The sequence below is a fragment of the Triticum dicoccoides genome, chromosome 3A (genome assembly GCF_002162155.2).
Source record: "Triticum dicoccoides isolate Atlit2015 ecotype Zavitan chromosome 3A, WEW_v2.0, whole genome shotgun sequence".
In the NCBI taxonomy this organism is placed as follows: Eukaryota; Viridiplantae; Streptophyta; class Magnoliopsida; order Poales; family Poaceae; genus Triticum; species Triticum dicoccoides.
The window spans coordinates 522,330,716-522,349,239 of NC_041384.1; positions in this window are offsets into that span (position 1 = coordinate 522,330,716).

Sequence of the window (18,524 nt, forward strand, 5' to 3'; positions counted from 1 at the left end):
GAGGTTTCAGGTCAATTGGGCTCCGTTTGATTTTCCTTTTCTTCGAAACACTGAAATAGGCAAGAAAACAACAATTTGGGATGGGCCTCCGGTTAATAGGTTAGTCGTAAAAATAATATAAAAGTGTATAATAAAGCCCATAAACATCCAAAACAGATAATATAATAGCATGGAACAATCAAAAAATTTAGATACGTTGGAGACGTATCAGCATCCCCAAGCTTAATTCCTACTCGTCCTCGAGTAGGTAAATGATAAAAATAGAATTTTTGATGTGGAATGCTACCTAACATATTTATCCATGTAATTATCTTTATTGTGGCAAGAATATTCAGATCCATAAGATTCAAGACAAAAGTTTAATATTGACATAAAATAATAATACTTCAAGCATACTAACCAAGCAATTATGTCTTACCAAAATAACATAGCCAAAGAAAGCTTATCCCTACAAAATCATATAGTTTGGCCATGCTTCATTTTCGTCACACAAAATGCTCCCATCATGCACAACCCCGATGACAAGCCGAGCAATTGGTTCATACTTTTTTACGTGCTTCAGCCTTTTCAACCCTTACGCAATACATGAGCACAAGCCATGGACATAACACTATGGGTGGAATAGAGTATGATGATAGGGGTTATGTGAGAAGACAAAAAAGAAGAAAGTCTCACATTGACGCGGCTAATCAATGGGCTATGGAGATGCCCATCAAATGATGTCAATGCGAGGAGTAGGGATTGCCATGCAACGGATGCACTAGAGCTATAAATATATGAACGCTCATCAAAAGAAACTAAGTGGGTGTGCATCCAACTTGCTTGCTCACGAAGACCTAGGGCATTTGAGGAAGCCCATCGTTGGAATATACAAGCCAAGTTCTATAATGAAAAATTCCCACTAGTATATGAAAGTGACAAAACAAGAGACTCTCTATCATAAAGATCATGGTGCTACTTTGAAGCACAAGTGTGGAAAAAGGATAGTAGCATTGCCCCTTTTTATTTCTTTTTTTGTTTCCTTTTTTTGTTTCTTTTTTGGGCCTTTTTTTATTTGGCCTTTTTTTGGGACAATGCTCTATTAATGATGATCATCACACTTCTATTTATTTACAACTCAATGATTACAACTCGATACTAGAACAAAGTATGACTCTATATGAATGCCTCCGGCGGTGTACCGGGAAGGGCAATGAATCAAGAGTGACATGTATGATAAATTATGCATGGTGGCTTTGCCACAAATATGATGTCAACTACATGATCATGCAATGCAATATGACAATGATGGAGCGTGTCATAATAAACGAAACGGTGGAAAGTTGCATGGCAATATATCTCGGAATGGCTATGGAAATGCCATAATAGGTAGGTATGGTGGCTGTTTTGAGGAAGATATAAGGAGGTTTATGTGTGATAGAGCGTATCGTATCACGGGGTTTGGATGCACTGGTGAAGTTTGCACCAACTCTCAAGGCGAGAGAGGGCAATGCATGGTACCGAAGAGGCTAGCAATGATGGAGTGCGTAATATCCATGGACTCACATTAGTCATAAAGAACTCATATACTTATTGCAAAAGTTTATTAGCCCTCGAAGCAAAGTACTACTACGCATGCCCCTAGGGGGATAGATTGGTAGGAAAAGATCATCGCTCGTCCCCGACCGCCACTCATAAGGAAAGCAATCAAAGAACACCCCATGCTTCAAATTTGTCATGCTACGGGACTACGTGACTTGCCAACCTCAACACAAGTATTTATCAATTTCACAATTACCTAGCACAACTCTAATATTACCACCTTTATATCTCAAAACAATTATCAAGTATTAAACTTCTCATAGTATTCAATTCACTTTATATGAAAGTTTTTATTATATCCCTCTTGGATGCCCATCATATTAGGACTAAATTCATAACCAAAGCAAATTACCATGCTGTTTAGGACTCTCAAAATAATATAAGTGAAGCATGAGAGTTCATCTATTTCTTCAAAATAAACCACCGCCGTGCTCTAAAAAGATATAAGTGAAGCACTAGAGCAAACGACAAACTACTCCGAAAGATATAAGTGAAGATCAATGAGTAGTCGAATAATTATGCAACTATGTGAAGACTCTCTAACATTTAATAATTTCATATCTTGGTATTTTATTCAAACATCAAGCAAAACAAAAGAAAATAAAATGACGCTCCAAGCAAAACACATATCATGTGGTGAATAAAAATATAGCTCCAAGTAAAGTTACCGATGAACGAAGACGAAAGAGGGGATGCCTTCCGGGGCATCCACAAGCTTAGGCTCTTGGTTGTCCTTGAATATTACCTTGGGGTGCCTTGGGCATCCCCAAGCTTAAGCTCTTGCCACTCCTTGTTCCATAGTCCATCGAATCTTTACCAAAAACTTGAAAACTTCACAACACAAAACTTAACAGAAAACTCGTAAGCTCCGTTAGTATAAGAAAATAAATCACCACTTAGGTACTGTTGTGAACTCATTCTAAATTCCTATTGGTGTAATATCTACTGTATTTCAACTTATCTATGGTTCATACCCTCCGATGCTACTCATAGATTAATCAAAATAAGCAAACGACACAAATAAAATAGAATCTGTCAAAAACAGAACAGTCTGTAGTAATGTGGATCAAACGTATACTTATGGAACCCCAAATATTCTAAAATAAATTTCTGGACGTGAGGAATTTGTCTATTAAACATCTGCAAAAAGAATCAACTTAATCGCACTCTCCAATAACAATGGCAGCTAATCTCGTGGGCGCAAAAGTTTCTGTTTTTTACAGCAAGATCGCAAAGACTTTCCCCAAGTCTTCCCAAAGGTTCTACTTGGCACAAACACTAATTAAAACATAAAAACTCAATAATAACAGAGGCTAGATAAAATATTTATTACTAAATAGGAACAAAAAGCAAGGAACAAAAAATAAAATTGGATTGCCCCCCAACAAGCGCTATCGTTTAACGCCCCTAGTTAGGCATGATAATTTCAATGATGCTCACATAAAAGATAAGAATTGAAACATAAAGAGAGCATAATGAAGAATATGACTAGCACATTTAAGTCTAACCCACTTCCTATGCATAGGGATTTTGTGATCAAACAACTTATGGGAACAATAATCAACTTGCATAGGAAGGTAAAACAAGCAAATCTGCAAGATTTTCAACACATAGAGAGGAAACTTGTTATTATTGCAATTCCTACAAGCATATGTTTCCCCATCATAATAATTACATGTAGTATCATAAGCAAATTCAACAATATAGCTATCACAAAACATATTCTTAACACGATCCACATGTATGCAAAGTTGACACTCTTCCAAAATAGTGGGGTTAACATTAACTAAAGTCATGACCTCTCCAAACCCACTTTCATAATTATCACAATAAGATTCAACACCCTCCAAAATAGTGGGATCATTACTTTCTAAAGTTGACACTCTTCCAAACACACTTTCATCAATATAATCATCATAAATAGGAGGCGTGCTATCATCAAAATAAATCTGCTCATCAAAACTTGGGGGACAAAAAATATCATCTTCATCAAACATAGCTTCCCCAACCTTGTGGCTTTGCATATCATTAGCATCGTGGATATTCAAAGAATTCACAGTAACAACATTGCAATCATGCTCATCATCCAAAGATTTAGTGCCAAACATTTTAATACATTCTTCTTCTAACACTTTGGAACAATTATCGGAATCCTCATTTTCATGAAAGACATTAAAAAGATGAAGCATATGGGGTACCCTTAATTCCATTTTTTGTAGTTTTCTTTTATAGACTAAACTAGTGACAAAACAAGAAACAAAAAGATTCGATTGCAAGATCTAATGATATACCTTCAAGCGCTAACCTTTGCGGCAACGATGCCAGAAAAGAGCTTGATGTCTACTACACAACCTTCTTCTTGTAGACGTTTTTTGGCCTCCAAGTGCAGAGGTTTGTAGGACAGTAGCAAATTTCCCTCAAGTGGATGACCTAAGGTTTATCAATCCATGGGAGGCATAGGATGAATATGGTCTCTCTCAACCAACCCTGCCACCAAATAACAAAGAGTCTCTTATGTCCCCAACACACCCAATACAATGGTAAATTGTATAGGTGCACTAGTTCAGTGAAGAGATGGTGATACAAGTGCAATATGGATGGTAGATATAGGTTTTTGTAATCTGAAAATATAAAAACAGTAAGGTAACTAATGATAAAAGTGAGCAAAAACGGTATTGCAATGCTTGGAAACAAGGCCTAGGGTTAATACTTTCACTACTGCAAGTCCTCTCAACAATAATAACATAATTGGATCATATAACTATCCCTCAACATGCAACAAAGAGTCACTCCAAAGTCACTAATAGCGGAGAACAAACGAAAAGATTATTGTAGGGTATGAAACCACCTCAAAGTTATCCTTTCTAATCGATCTATTCAAGAGTCCATAGTAAAATAACATGAAGCTATTACTTTCGTTCAATCTATCATAGAGTTCGTACTATAATAACACCTTAAGACACAAATCAACCAAAACCCTAATGTCACCTAGATACTCCAATGTCACCTCAAGTATCCATGGGCATGATTATACGATATGCATCACACAATCTCAGATTCATCTATTCAACCAACACAAAGAACTTCAAAGAGTGCCCCAAAGTTTCTACCAAAGAGTCAAGACGAAAATGTGTGCCAACCCCTATGCATAAGTTCACGAGGTCACGGAACTCGCAAGTTGATCAGCAAAACATACATCAAGTGGATCATATGATATCCTATTGTCACCACAGATAAGCACATGCAAGACATACATCAAGTGTTCTCAAGTCCTTAAAGACTCAATCCGATAAGATAACTTCAAAGGGAAAACTCAATCCATCACAAGAGAGTAGAGGGGAAGAAACTGTTGGGGAACGTAGCAGAAATTCAAAAAAATTCCTACGTGTCACCAAGATCTATCTATGGAGAAACCAGCTACGAGTAGAAGGAGAGTGCATCTACATACCCTTGTAGATCGCTAAGCGGAAGCGTTCAAGTGAACGGGGTTGATGGAGTCGTACTCGTCGTGATTCAAATCACCGATGATCAAGTGCCGAACGCACGGCACCTCCGCGTTCAACACACGTACAGCCCGGTGACGTCTCCCACGCCTTGATCCAGCAAGGAGAGAGGAAAGGTTGAGGAAGACTCCATCCAACAGCAGCACAACGGCGTGGTGGTGGTGGAGGAGCGTGGCAATCCTGCAGGGCTTCGCCAAGCACCGCGGGAGAGGAGGAGTACTTGTGAGAGGGGGAGGGCTGCGCCAGAACTTCGTCTGAAGTTCCCATGCGTCTCCCCACTATATATAGGGGTGGAGGGGCTGGTTTCTTGCCCTCCAAGCCCATTGGGGCGTTGGCCAAGGTGGGAGGAAAGAAATCCCATCATTTCCTTCCCCACCAATTGTTATCCCCCCTTTTTAGGGATCTTGATCTTATCCCTTCGGGATATGATCTTATTCCTTCTAAGGGGCGATCTTGGTGCGCCTTGACCAGGGGTGTGGGGCCTTGCCCCCACTACCCACGTTCATGTGGGTCCCCGCATGCAGGTGGGCCCCACTCCGGAACCTTCTAGAACCTTCCCGGTACAATACCGAAAAATCCCGAACATTTTCCGGTGGCCAAAATAGGACTTCCCATATATAAATCTTTACCTCCGGACCATTCTGGAACTCCTCGTGACGTCCGGGATCTCATCCGGGACTCCGAACAACATTCGGTAACCACATACAAACTTCCTTTATAACCCTAGCGTCATCAAACCTTAAGTGTGTAGACCCTACGGGTTCGGGAGACATGCAGACATGACCGAGACGTTCTCCGGTCAATAACCAACAGCGGGATCTAGATACCCAAGATGGCTCCCACATGTTCCACGATGATCTCATCGGATGAACCACGATGTCAAGGACTTAATCAATCCCGTATTCAATTCCCTTTGTCTATCGGTATGTTACTTGCCCGAGATTCGATCGTCGGTATCCAATACCTTGTTCAATCTCGTTACCGGCAAGTCACTTTACTCGTTCCGTAACACATCATCCCGTGATCAACTCCTTGGTCACATTGCACATATGATGATGTCCTACCGAGTGGGCCCAGAGATACCTCTCCGTTTACACGGAGTGACAAATCCCAGTCTCGATCCGCATAAAACAATAGATACTTTCGGAGATACCTGTAGTGCACCTTTATAGTCACCCAGTTACGTTGTGACGTTTGATACACCCAAAGCACTCCTACGGTATCCAGGAGTTACACGCTCTCATGGTCGAAGGAAGAGATACTTGACATTGGCAAAGCTCTAGCAAATGAACTACACGATCTTTTGTGCTAGTCTTAGGATTGGGTCTTGTCCATCACATCATTCTCCTAATGATGTGATCCCGTTATCAACGACATCCAATGTCCATATCCAGGAAACCATGACTATCTGTTGATCACAACGAGCTAGTCAACTAGAGGCTCACTAGGGACATATTGTGGTCTATGTATTCACACGTGTATTACGATTTTCGGATAATACAGTTATAGCATGAATAAAAGACAATTATCATGAACAAGGAAATATAATAATAATACTTTTATTATTGCCTCTAGGGCATATTTCCAACAGTCTCCCACTTGCACTAGAGTCAATAATCTAGTTCACATCGCCATGTGATTAACACTCACAGGTCACATCGCCATGTGACTAACACCCAAGAGTTTACTAGAATCAGTAGTCTAGTTCACATCACTATGTGATTAATACTCAATGAGTTTTAGGTTTGATCATGTTGCTTGTGAGAGAGGTTTTAGTCAACGGGTCCGAACCTTTCAGATCCGTGTGTGTTTTACAAATCTCTATGTCATCTCCTAGATGTAGCTACCACGCTCTATTTGGAGCTAATCCAAATAACTGTTCTACTTGGAGCTATTCTAAATTGTTGCTCCATTATATGTATCCGGTATCTCTACTCAGAGCTATCCGGATAGGTGTCAAGCTTGCATCGACGTAACCCTTTACGACGAACTCTTTTGCCACCTCCATAATCGAGAAAAATTCCTTAGTCCACTAATTTCTAAGGATAACTTTGACCGTTGTCCTGTGATCCATTCTTGGATCACTCTTGTACCCCTTGACTGACTCATGGCAAGGCACACTTCAGGTGCGGTACTCAGCATGGCATACTGTAGAGCCTACGTCTAAAGTATAGGGGACGACCTTCGTCCTTTCTCTCTTTTCTGCCGTGGTCGAGCTTTAAGTCCTAACTTCGTACCTTACAACTCAGGCAAGAACTCCTTCTTTGACTGGTCCATCTTGAACACCTTCAAGATCATGTCAAGGTATGTGCTCATTTGAAAGTATTATTAAGCATTTTGATCTATCCTTATAGATCTTGATGCTCAATGTTCAAGTAGCTTAATCCAGGCTTTCCATTGAAAAACACTTTCAAAATAACCCTATATGCTTTCCAGAAATTCTACGTCATTTCTGATCAACAATATGTCAACAACATATACTCATCAGAAATTCTATAGTGCTCCCACTCACTTCTTTGGAAATACAAGTTTCTTGTAAACTTTGTACAAACCCAAAATCTTTGATCATCATCAAAGCACACATTCCAACTCCGAGATGCTCACTCCAGTCCTTAGAAGGATTGCTGGAGCTTTGCATACTTATTAGCATCTTTTGGGATTGACAAAACCTTCCGGTTGTATCACATACAACCTTTCCTCAAGTATAACGTCGAGGAAACAATGTTTTGACATCCTATCTGCAAGATTTCATCAATCATGCAGTAACTGCTAATCCAATTCCAACAGACTCTTAGCATCGCTACGAGTGAGAAAACCTCACCGTAATCAACTCCTTGAACTTGTCGGAAAATATCTTAACGACAAGTCGAGCTTTCTTAATGGTAATTCTTACCATCATTGTCTGTCTTCCTTTTAAAATCCATCCGTACCCAATGGCCTTACGACCATCAAGTATTTCTTCCAAAGTCATGGATCCGTTCTCGGATTTTATGGCCTCGAGCCATTTATCGGAATCTGGGCCCACCATTGCTTCTCCATAGCTCGTAGGTTCATTGTTGTCCAGCAACATGACTTCCAAGACAGGATTACGTACCACTCTGATGTAGTACGTATCCTTGTCATCCCACGAGGTTTGGTAGTGACTTGATCCGAAGTTTCATGATCAACATCACAAGCTTCCACTTCAATTGTTGTAGGTGCCACAGGAATAACTTCCTGTGCCCTGCCACACACTAGTTGAAGAGATGGTTCAATAACCTCATCAAGTTTCCACCATCCTCCCACTCAATTCTTTCGAGAGAAACTTTTCCTCGAGAAAGGACCCGATTCAAGAAACAATCCATATTGCTTTCGGATCTAAATTAGGAGGTATACCCAACTGTTTTGGGTTTCCTATGAAGATGCATTTTATCCGCTTTGGGTTCGAGCTTATCAACCTGAAACTTTTTCATATAAGCGTCGCAGCCCCAAACTTTTAAGAAACGACAACTTAGGTTTCTCTAAACCATAATTCATACGGTGTCATCTCAACGGAATTACGTGGTGCCCTATTTAAAGTGAATGTGGTTGTCTCTAATGCCTAACCCATGGACAATAGTGGTAATTCGATAAGAGACATCATGGTACGCACCATATCCAATAGGGTGCAACTATGATGTTCGGACACACCATCACACTATGGTGTTCCAGGCGGTATTAATTGCGAAACAATTTCCACAATGTCTTAATTGTGTGCCAAAACTCGTAACTCAGATATTCATCTCTATGATCATATCATAGACATTTTATCCTCTTGTCACAATGATCTTCTACTTCACTCTGAAATTACTTGAACCATTCAATAATTCAGACTTGTGTTTCATCAAGTAAATATTCTCAACATCTACTCGAATCATCTGTGAAGTAAGATCATAACGATATTCACTGCATGCCTCAGCACTCATCGGATTGGACACATCAAAATGTGTTACTTCCAACAAGTTGCTATCTTGTTACATCTTACTGAAAACGAGGCTTTTCAGTCATCTTGCCCATGTGGTATGATTTGCATATCTCAAGTGATTCAAAATCAAGTGAGTCCAAACGGTCCATTTGCATGGAGTTTCTTCATGCATATACACCAATAGACATGGTTCGCATGTCTCAAACTTTTCAAAAACGAGTGAGTCCAAAGATCCATCAACATGGAGCTTCTTCATGCGTTTTATACCATTATGACTTACATGGCAGTGCCACAAGTAAGTGGTACTATCATTACTATCTTATATCTTTTGGCATGAAAATGTGTATCACTACGATCGAGATTCAATAAACCATTCATTTTAGGTGCAAGACCATTGAAGGTATTATTCAAATAAATAGAGTAACCATTATTCTCTTTAAATGAATAACCGTATTGCGATAGACATAATCCAATCATGTCTATGCTCAACGCAAACACCAAATCTCGATGGTAGAGGGAGCGTGCGATGCTTGATCATATCAACATTGGAAACACTTCCAACACATATCGTCAGCTCACCTTTAGCTAGTCTCCGTTTATGCCGTAGCTTTTATTTCGAGTTACTAACACTTAGCAACCGAACCGGTATCTTATACCCTGGTACTACTAGGAGTACTAGTAAAGTACACATTAACATAATGTATATCCAATATACTTCTATCGACCTTGCCAGCCTTCTCATCTACCAAGTATCTAGGGTAATTCTGCTCTAGTGACTGTTCCCCTTATTACAGAAGCACTTAGTCTCGGGTTTGGGTTCAACCTTGGGTTTCTTCACTGGAGCAGCAGCTGATTTGCCGTTTCATGAAGTATCCCTTCTTGCCCTTGCCCTTCTTGAAACTAGTGGTTTCACCAACCATCAACAATTGATGCTCCTTCTTGATTTCTACTTTCGCGGTGTCAAACATCGTGAATACCTCAAGGATCATCTTATTTATCCCTGATATGTTATAGTTCATCACGAAGCTCTAGCAGCTCGGTGGCAATGACTTTGGAGAAACATCACTATCTCATTTGGAAGATCAACTCCCACTCAATTCAAGTGATTGTTGCACTCAAACAATCTGAGCACAAGCTCAACGATTGAGATTTTCTCCCTTAGTTTGCAGGCTAAGAGAATCGTCGGAGGTCTTATACCTCTTGACGTGAGCACGAGCCTGAAATCCCAATTTCAGCCCTCGAAACATCTCATATGTTCCGCGATGTTTCGAAAACGTCTTTGGTGCCTCTACTTAAACCATTTAACTGAACTATCACGTAGTTATCAAAACGTGTATGTTCGATGTTCGAAACATCCACAAATGACGTTTGGGGTTCAGCACACTGAGCAGTGCATTAAGGACATAAGCTTTCTACTGTTCGCATAATCGCTACTATCAACTTTCAACTATATTTTCTCTAGGAACATATCTAAAACAGTAGAACTAAAGCGCGAGCTACGACATAATTTGCAAAAGGTCTTTTGACTATGTTCAGGATAATTAAGTTCATCTTATGAACTCCCACTCGGATAGACATCCCTCTGGTCATCTAAGTGATTACATGATCCGAGTCAACTAGGCCGTGTCCGATCATCACGTGAGACGGACTAGTCATCATCGGTGAACATCTTCATGTTGATCGTATCTACTATACGACTCATGCTCGACCTTTCGGTCTCCGTGTTCCGAGGCCATGTCTGTACATGCTAGGCTCGTCAAGTTAACCCTAAGTGTTTTCGCTGTGTAAAACTGTCTTACACCCGTTGTATGTGAACGTAAGAATCCATCACACCCGATCATCACGTGGTGCTTAGAAGCGACGAACTGTAGCAACGGTGCACAGTTAGGGGAGAACACTTCTTGAAATTGTTGTAAGGGATCATCTTATTTACTACCGTCGTTCTAAGCAAACAAGATGCATAAACGTGATAAACATCACATGCAATCAAATAGAGTAGTGACATGATATGGCCAATATCATATAGCTCCTTTGATCTTCATCTTCGGGGCTCCATGATCATCTTGTCACCGGCATGACATCATGATCTCCATCATCGTGTCTTCATGAAGTTGTCACGCCAACGACTACTTATACTTCTATGACTAACGCGTTTAGCAATAAAGTAAAGTAGTTTACATGGCGTTCTTCAATGACACGGAGGTCATACAATAAATAAAGACAACTCCTATGGCTCCTGCCGGTTGTCATACTCATCGACATGCAAGTCGTGAATCCTATTACAAGAACATGATCAATCTCATACATCACATATATCATTCATCACATCCTTTTGGCCATATCACATCACATAGCATACCCTGCAAAAACAAGTTAGACGTCCTCTAATTGTTGTTTGCATGTTTTACGTGGCTGCTATGGGCTTCTAGCAACAACGTTTCTTACCTACGCAAAACCACAACGTGATATGCCAATTGCTATTTACCCTTCATAAGGACCCTTTTCATCGAATCCGTTCCGACTAAAGTGGGAGAGACTGGCACCCGCTAGCCACCTTATGCACCAAGTGCATGTCAATCGGTGGAACCTGTCTCACGTAAGAGTACGTGTAAGGTCGGTCCGGGCCGCTTCATCCCACAATACCGTCGAAACAAGATTGGACTAGTAACGGTAAGCATATTGAACAACATCAACGCCCACAACTACTTTGTGTTCTACTCGTGCAAAGAATCTACGCAATAGACCTAGCTCATGATGCCACTGTTGGGGAACGTAGCAGAAATTCAAAAATTTTCCTACGTGTCACCAAGATCTATCTATGGAGAAACCAGCTACGAGTAGAAGGAGAGTGCATCTACATACCCTTGTAGATCGCTAAGCGGAAGCGTTCAAGTGAACGGGGTTGATGGAGTCGTACTCGTCGTGATTCAAATCACCGATGATCAAGTGCCGAACGCACGGCACCTCCGCGTTCAACACACGTACAGCCCGGTGACGTCTCCCACGCCTTGATCCAGCAAGGAGAGAGGGATAGGTTGAGGAAGACTCCATCCAACAGCAGCACAACAGCGTGGTGGTGGTGGAGGAGCGTGGCAATCCTGCAGGGCTTCGCCAAGCACCGCGGGAGAGGAGGAGTACTTGTGAGAGGGGGAGGGCTGCGCCAGAACTTCGTCTGAAGCTCCCATGCGTCTCCCCACTATATATAGGGGTGGAGGGGCTGGTTTCTTGCCCTCCAAGCCCATTGGGGCGTTGGCCAAGGTGGGAGGAAAGAAATCCCATCATTTCCTTCCCCACCGATTGTTATCCCCCCTTTTTAGGGATCTTGATCTTATCCCTTCGGGATATGATCTTATTCCTTCTAAGGGGGGATCTTGGTGCGCCTTGACCAGGGGTGTGGGGCCTTGCCCCCACTACCCACGTTCATGTGGGTCCCCCATGCAGGTGGGCCCCACTCCGGAACCTTCTAGAACCTTCCCGGTACAATACCGAAAAATCCCGAACATTTTCCGGTGGCCAAAATAGGACTTCCCATATATAAATCTTTACCTCCGGACCATTCCGGAACTCCTCGTGACGTCCGGGATCTCATCCGGGACTCCGAACAACATTCGGTAACCACATACAAACTTCCTTTATAACCCTAGCGTCATCGAACCTTAAGTGTGTAGACCCTACGGGTTCGGGAGACATGCAGACATGACCGAGACGTTCTCCGGTCAATAACCAACAGCGGGATCTGGATACCCATGATGGTTCCCACATGTTCCACGATGATCTCATCGGATGAACCACGATGTCAAGGACTTAATCAATCCCGTATTCAATTCCCTTTGTCTATCGGTATGTTACTTGCCTGAGATTCGATCGTCGGTATCCAATACCTTGTTCAATCTCGTTACCGGCAAGTCACTTTACTCGTTCCGTAACACATCATCCCGTGATCAACTCCTTGGTCACATTGCGCATATGATGATGTCCTACCGAGTGGGCCCAGAGATACCTCTCCGTTTACACGGAGTGACAAATCCCAGTCTCGATCCGCATAAAACAATAGATACTTTCGGAGATACCTGTAGTGCACCTTTATAGTCACCCAGTTACGTTCTGACGTTTGATACACCCAAAGCACTCCTACGGTATCCAGGAGTTACACGCTCTCATGGTCGAAGGAAGAGATACTTGGCATTGGCAAAGCTCTAGCAAATGAACTACATGATCTTTTGTGCTAGTCTTAGGATTGGGTCTTGTCCATCACATCATTCTCCTAATGATGTGATCCCGTTATCAACGACATCCAATGTCCATAGCCAGGAAACCATGACTATCTGTTGATCACAACGAGCTAGTCAACTAGAGGCTCACTAGGGACATATTGTGGTCTATGTATTCACACGTGTATTACGATTTCCGGATAATACAGTTATAGCATGAATAAAAGACAATTATCATGAACAAGGAAATATAATAATAATACTTTTATTATTGCCTCTAGGGCATATTTCCAACAGAAACATCATAAGATCCAAATATAATAGCAAAGCTCGTGATACATCTAGATTGTGCCGACTCAAGAACACGCGAGAGAGAGAGGGAGAGAGATCAAACACATAGCTACTGGTACATACGCTCAACCCCGAGGGTGAACTACTCCCTCCTCGTCATGGAGAGCGCCGAGATGATGAAGATGGCCACCGGAGAGGGATTCCCCCCTCCGGCAGGGTGCCGGAACGGGTCTAGATTGGTTTTGGGTGGCTACGGAGGCTTCTGGCGGCGGAACTCCCGATTTAGGTTATTTTCTGGAGGTTTCTGTATTTATAGGAATTTTTGGCGTCGGTCTCACGTCAAGGAGGTGCCCGAGTCATCCATGAGGTAGGCCCACGTGCCGGGGGGGGGGCGTCCCCCACCCTCATGGACGGCCCGGGACTCTTCTAGCCCAACTCTTTTACTCCGGGGTCTTCTTTTGGTCCATAAAAATCATCAAAAATTGGCACGTCAATTGGACTCTGTTTGGTATTCCTTTTCTGTATAACTCAAAAACAAGGAAAAAAACCAGAAACTGGCACTGGGCTCTAGGTTAATAGGTTAGTCCCAAAAATCATATAAAATAGCATATAAATGCATATGAAACATCCAAGGTTGATAATATAATAGCATGGAACAATCAAAAATTATAGATATGTTGGAGACGTATCAATCTGCCTGGCCAAAGTTTTATCTTCAGGTAACTCACCTCGGGTCATATACGCCAAATATGGAACCGTCCAATCAGGAATAGCATGAAGAGCTGCCACTAGTTGTCCCTCCGGGTCAGGAATAGCAAGATCTTCCTCTGTAGGCAATTTGACTGAAGGATTATGCAGAATATCAAGGAAAGTATTGGGTGATACCGGCTTATGCTGGGATCCCAACCGGCTTAAAGCATCCGCCGCCTCATTTTTCCTTCGATCAACATGCTCTACTTGATATCCCTTGAAGTGACCAGCAATAATATCAACTTCTCGGCGATAAGCCGCCATGAGTGGGTCCTTAGAATTCCAACTGCTAGAAACTTGCTGAGCTACCAAATCCGAGTCACCAAAACACCTCACTTGGCTTAAGTTCATCTCCTTAGCCATCCAAAGACCATGGAGCAAGGCCTCATACTCAGCTGCATTGTTAGTACAAGGGAACATCAATCGTAAAACATAACAAAATTTATCACCTCGTGGGGAAGTCAAGATAACTCCAGCCCCCGAGCCTTCCAACTGCCTGGATCCATCGAAGTGAATAGTCCATTATGTGCTATCCGACTTCTTCTCAGGCATCTGCAACTCTGTCCAATCATTGATGAAATCCACAAGTGCTTGAGACTTGATGGCTGTGCGAGGCATATACTTCAAACCATGGGGGTCCAAACTCAATGGCCCACTTGGCTACCCGACCTGTGGCTTCCCTGTTTTGAATAATATCCCCTAAAAGGGCAGAATTAACCACAGTAATGGGATGACCCAGAAAATATTGCTTGAGCTTTTGACTAGCCATGAACACCCCGTATACAAGCTTCCGCCAATGCAGATATCTCTGCTTGAACTCAATGAGTACCTCACTAATATAATAAACCGGCTGCTGAACCGGATATTCTTTGCCTGAATCCTTCCTTTCTACCACAATCGCCACACTGACAGCTCAGCCATTAGCAGCCACATACAACAACACGGGCTCTTTATCAATGGGAGCAGCAAGAATCGGCGGCTCAGCTAACTGTTTCTTCAAGGCCTCAAACGCCTTATCAGTAGCATCACTCTAGACAAAGTGATCTGTCTTCTTCATCATCTGGTATAGAGGGATAGCCTTCTCACTCAACTGGCTTAGGGCCGCAATACGACCCGCTAGACGCTGAACATCATTGATAGATGTCGGTTTAGCCAAGGAGGTGATGGCCTTTATTTTCTCCGGGTTAGCTTCAATGCCCCGTTCAGAAACCAGAAAACCTAAGAGCTTGCATGCTGGTATGCCAAAGACACACTTGGCCGGGTTAAGCATCATCTTGTAGATCCGGAGATTGTCAAAGGTCTCTTACAAATCATCTATCAAGGTGTCCTTCTTCCTGGACTTCACCAAGATATCATCCTGATACGTCTCCAACGTATCTATAATTTTTGATTGTTCCATGCTATTATATTATCCATCTAGGATGTTTCATATGCTATTTTATATGATTTTTGGGACTAACCTATTAACCTAGAGCCCTGTGCCAGTTTCTGGTTTTCCTTGTTTTTGAGTTTTACAGAAAAAGAATACCAAACAGAGTCCAATTGATGTGCCATTTTGATGATTTTTTATGGACCAAAAGAAGCCCCGGGAGTAAAATAGTTGGGCCAGAAGAGTCCCGATCCATCCACGAGGGTGGAGGGCGCGCCCTACCCCTTGGGCTTTCCCCCTATCTCGTGGATGACTCAGAGACCCCCTGACGTGAGACCGACGCCAAAAATTCCTATAAATACATAAACCCCCGAAAAGAAACCTAGATCAGGAGTTCCGCTGCCGCAAGCCTCTATATCCACCAAAAACCAATCGGGACCCTATTTCGGCACCCTGCCGGAGAGGGGATCCATCACCGGTGGCCATCTTCATCATCCCGGTGCTCTCCATAACAAGGAGGGAGTAGTTCGCCCTCGGGGCTAAGGGTATGTACCAGTAGCTATGTGTTTGATCTCTCTCTATCGTGTTCTTGATATGGCACGATCTTGATGTACCGCGAGCTTTGCTATTATAGTTGGATCTTATGATGTTTCTCCCCCGCTATCTCCTTGTGATGAATTGAGTTTTCGCTTTGAAGTTATCTTATCGGATTGAGTCTTTAAGGATTTGAGAACACTTGATGTATGTCTTGAATGTGCTTATCTGTGGTGACATTGGGATATTCACGTGATTTACTTGATGTATGTTTTGGTGATCAACTTGCGAGTTCTGTGACCTTGTGAACTTATGCATAGGGGTTGGCACACGTTTTCGTCTTGACTCTCCGGTAGAAACTTTGGAGCACTCTTTGAAGTTCTTTGTGTTGATTGAATAGATGAAACTGAGATTGTGTGATGCACATCGTATAATCATACCCGCAGATTGAGGTGACATTGGAGTATCTAGGTGACATTAGGGTTTTGGTTGATTTGTGTCTTAAGGTGTTATTTTACTACGAACTCTAGGGCTGTTTGTGACACTTATAGGAATAACCCAATGGATTGATCGGAAAGAATAACTTTGAGGTGGTTTTCTACCCTACAATAATCTCTTCATTTGTTCTCTGCTATTAGTGACTTTGGAGTGACTCTTTGTTGTATGTTGATGGATTGTTATATGATCCAATTATGTTATCCTTGTTGAGAGAACTTGCACTAGTGAAAGTATGAACCCTAGGCCTTGTTTCAACGCATTGCAATACCGTTTTCGCCCACTTTTATTATTAGTTATCTTGCTGTTTTTATATTTTCAGATTACAAAAACTTATATCTATCATCCATATTGCACTTGTATCACCATCTCTTCGCCGAACTAGTGCACTTATACAATTTATCATTGTATTGGGTGTGTTGGGGACACAAGAGACTCTTTGTTATTTGGTTGCAGGGTTGGTTGAGAGAGAGACCATATTCATCCTATGCCTCCCACGGATTGATAAACCTTCGGTCATCCACTTGAGGAAAATTTGATACTATCCTACAAACTCTGCACTTGGAGGCCCAACAACGTCTACAAGAAGAAGGTTGTGTAGTAGACATCAAGCTTTTTTCTGACGCCGTTGCCGGGGAGGTTAGCGCTTGAAGGTATATATTTAGATCTTGCAATCGAATATGGAATTAAGGTTGCCTCGTATGCTTCATCTTTTTAATGTCTTTCGTGAAAATAAGGATTCCGATAATTGTGCCAAAGTGTTAGAAGAAGAATGTATTAAAAAGTTTGGCACTAAATCTTTGGATGATGAGCATGATTGCAATGTTGTTAGTATGAATTCTTTGAATATCCATGATGCTAATGATATGCAAAGCCACAAGCTTGAGGATGCTATGTTTGATGAAGATGGTACTTTTTGTCCCCAAAATTTTGATGAGCAAATTTATTATGATGAAAGCATCCTTCCTATCTATGATGATTATTATGATGACACGTATGCTATAAAGAATAATGATATCCATAAAACTTGTCATCATGATTTTAACTTTCAATTAGATTATGCCTCACATGATAGTGGCTGCGTACGCCCTGGAGGCCTGGGTCATGGCGAACCAGACAATGGTGGCCACGCACGGCGTCGTGCGTGCCGGGGCGACAGTTCAATCTCACTGATTTGTGGGCCAGAGAGAAGGCACAGGCGAACGGGAGGGAACGAGAGAGGCGAGAAGAGCACCCGTTTCTATCCGTTCGGAAGTATTTGTGGCGCAAGTTTGGTCTGGTTTTGGAATTGGGCCGGACAAAAACGGACACCAATGAACATACTTGTCCGTTTGGGTGTGCCTGCTGGGCCAGATTTTACCCCATACGGGCAAAACCGGACTGTATGGGTCGGCTGTGGAGTTGGTCTCAGGCCAACTCCACAGCGCGACCCTATCATGTCCGGCCCCGTCCGTTTGGGGTAAAACGGACAAACGAGGCGGCCCAGCGGCAGACCTTATTTTACTTTTTCGTCCGTTTCGTGTCCGCTTCACCCCATCTCTGGACCAAATTTGGTCTTGTTTTGAGACCGAAGCGGACACAGACGGACACTCTTTGGCCACTTCTCGTCCGTCTCGGTCCGCTTGCATGTGCACGGTGGCCCGCCTGTCATACAGATAAAAAGGGCCCATCTTCCCACTCGTCCCCTCTCTCATCTTTTTTCTCTTTTCCACGTCCATGGATGCCCGCTTCGTGCTACCGCTTGCCTCCATGACGAGCTCCGGCAAGGAAGGAGCACCCGGCGAGCGCGCGGGCGCTGGTGGGCGGTGGGCGTCGAGGCGGGCCGAACCGGCGGCTACGAGCGCGGG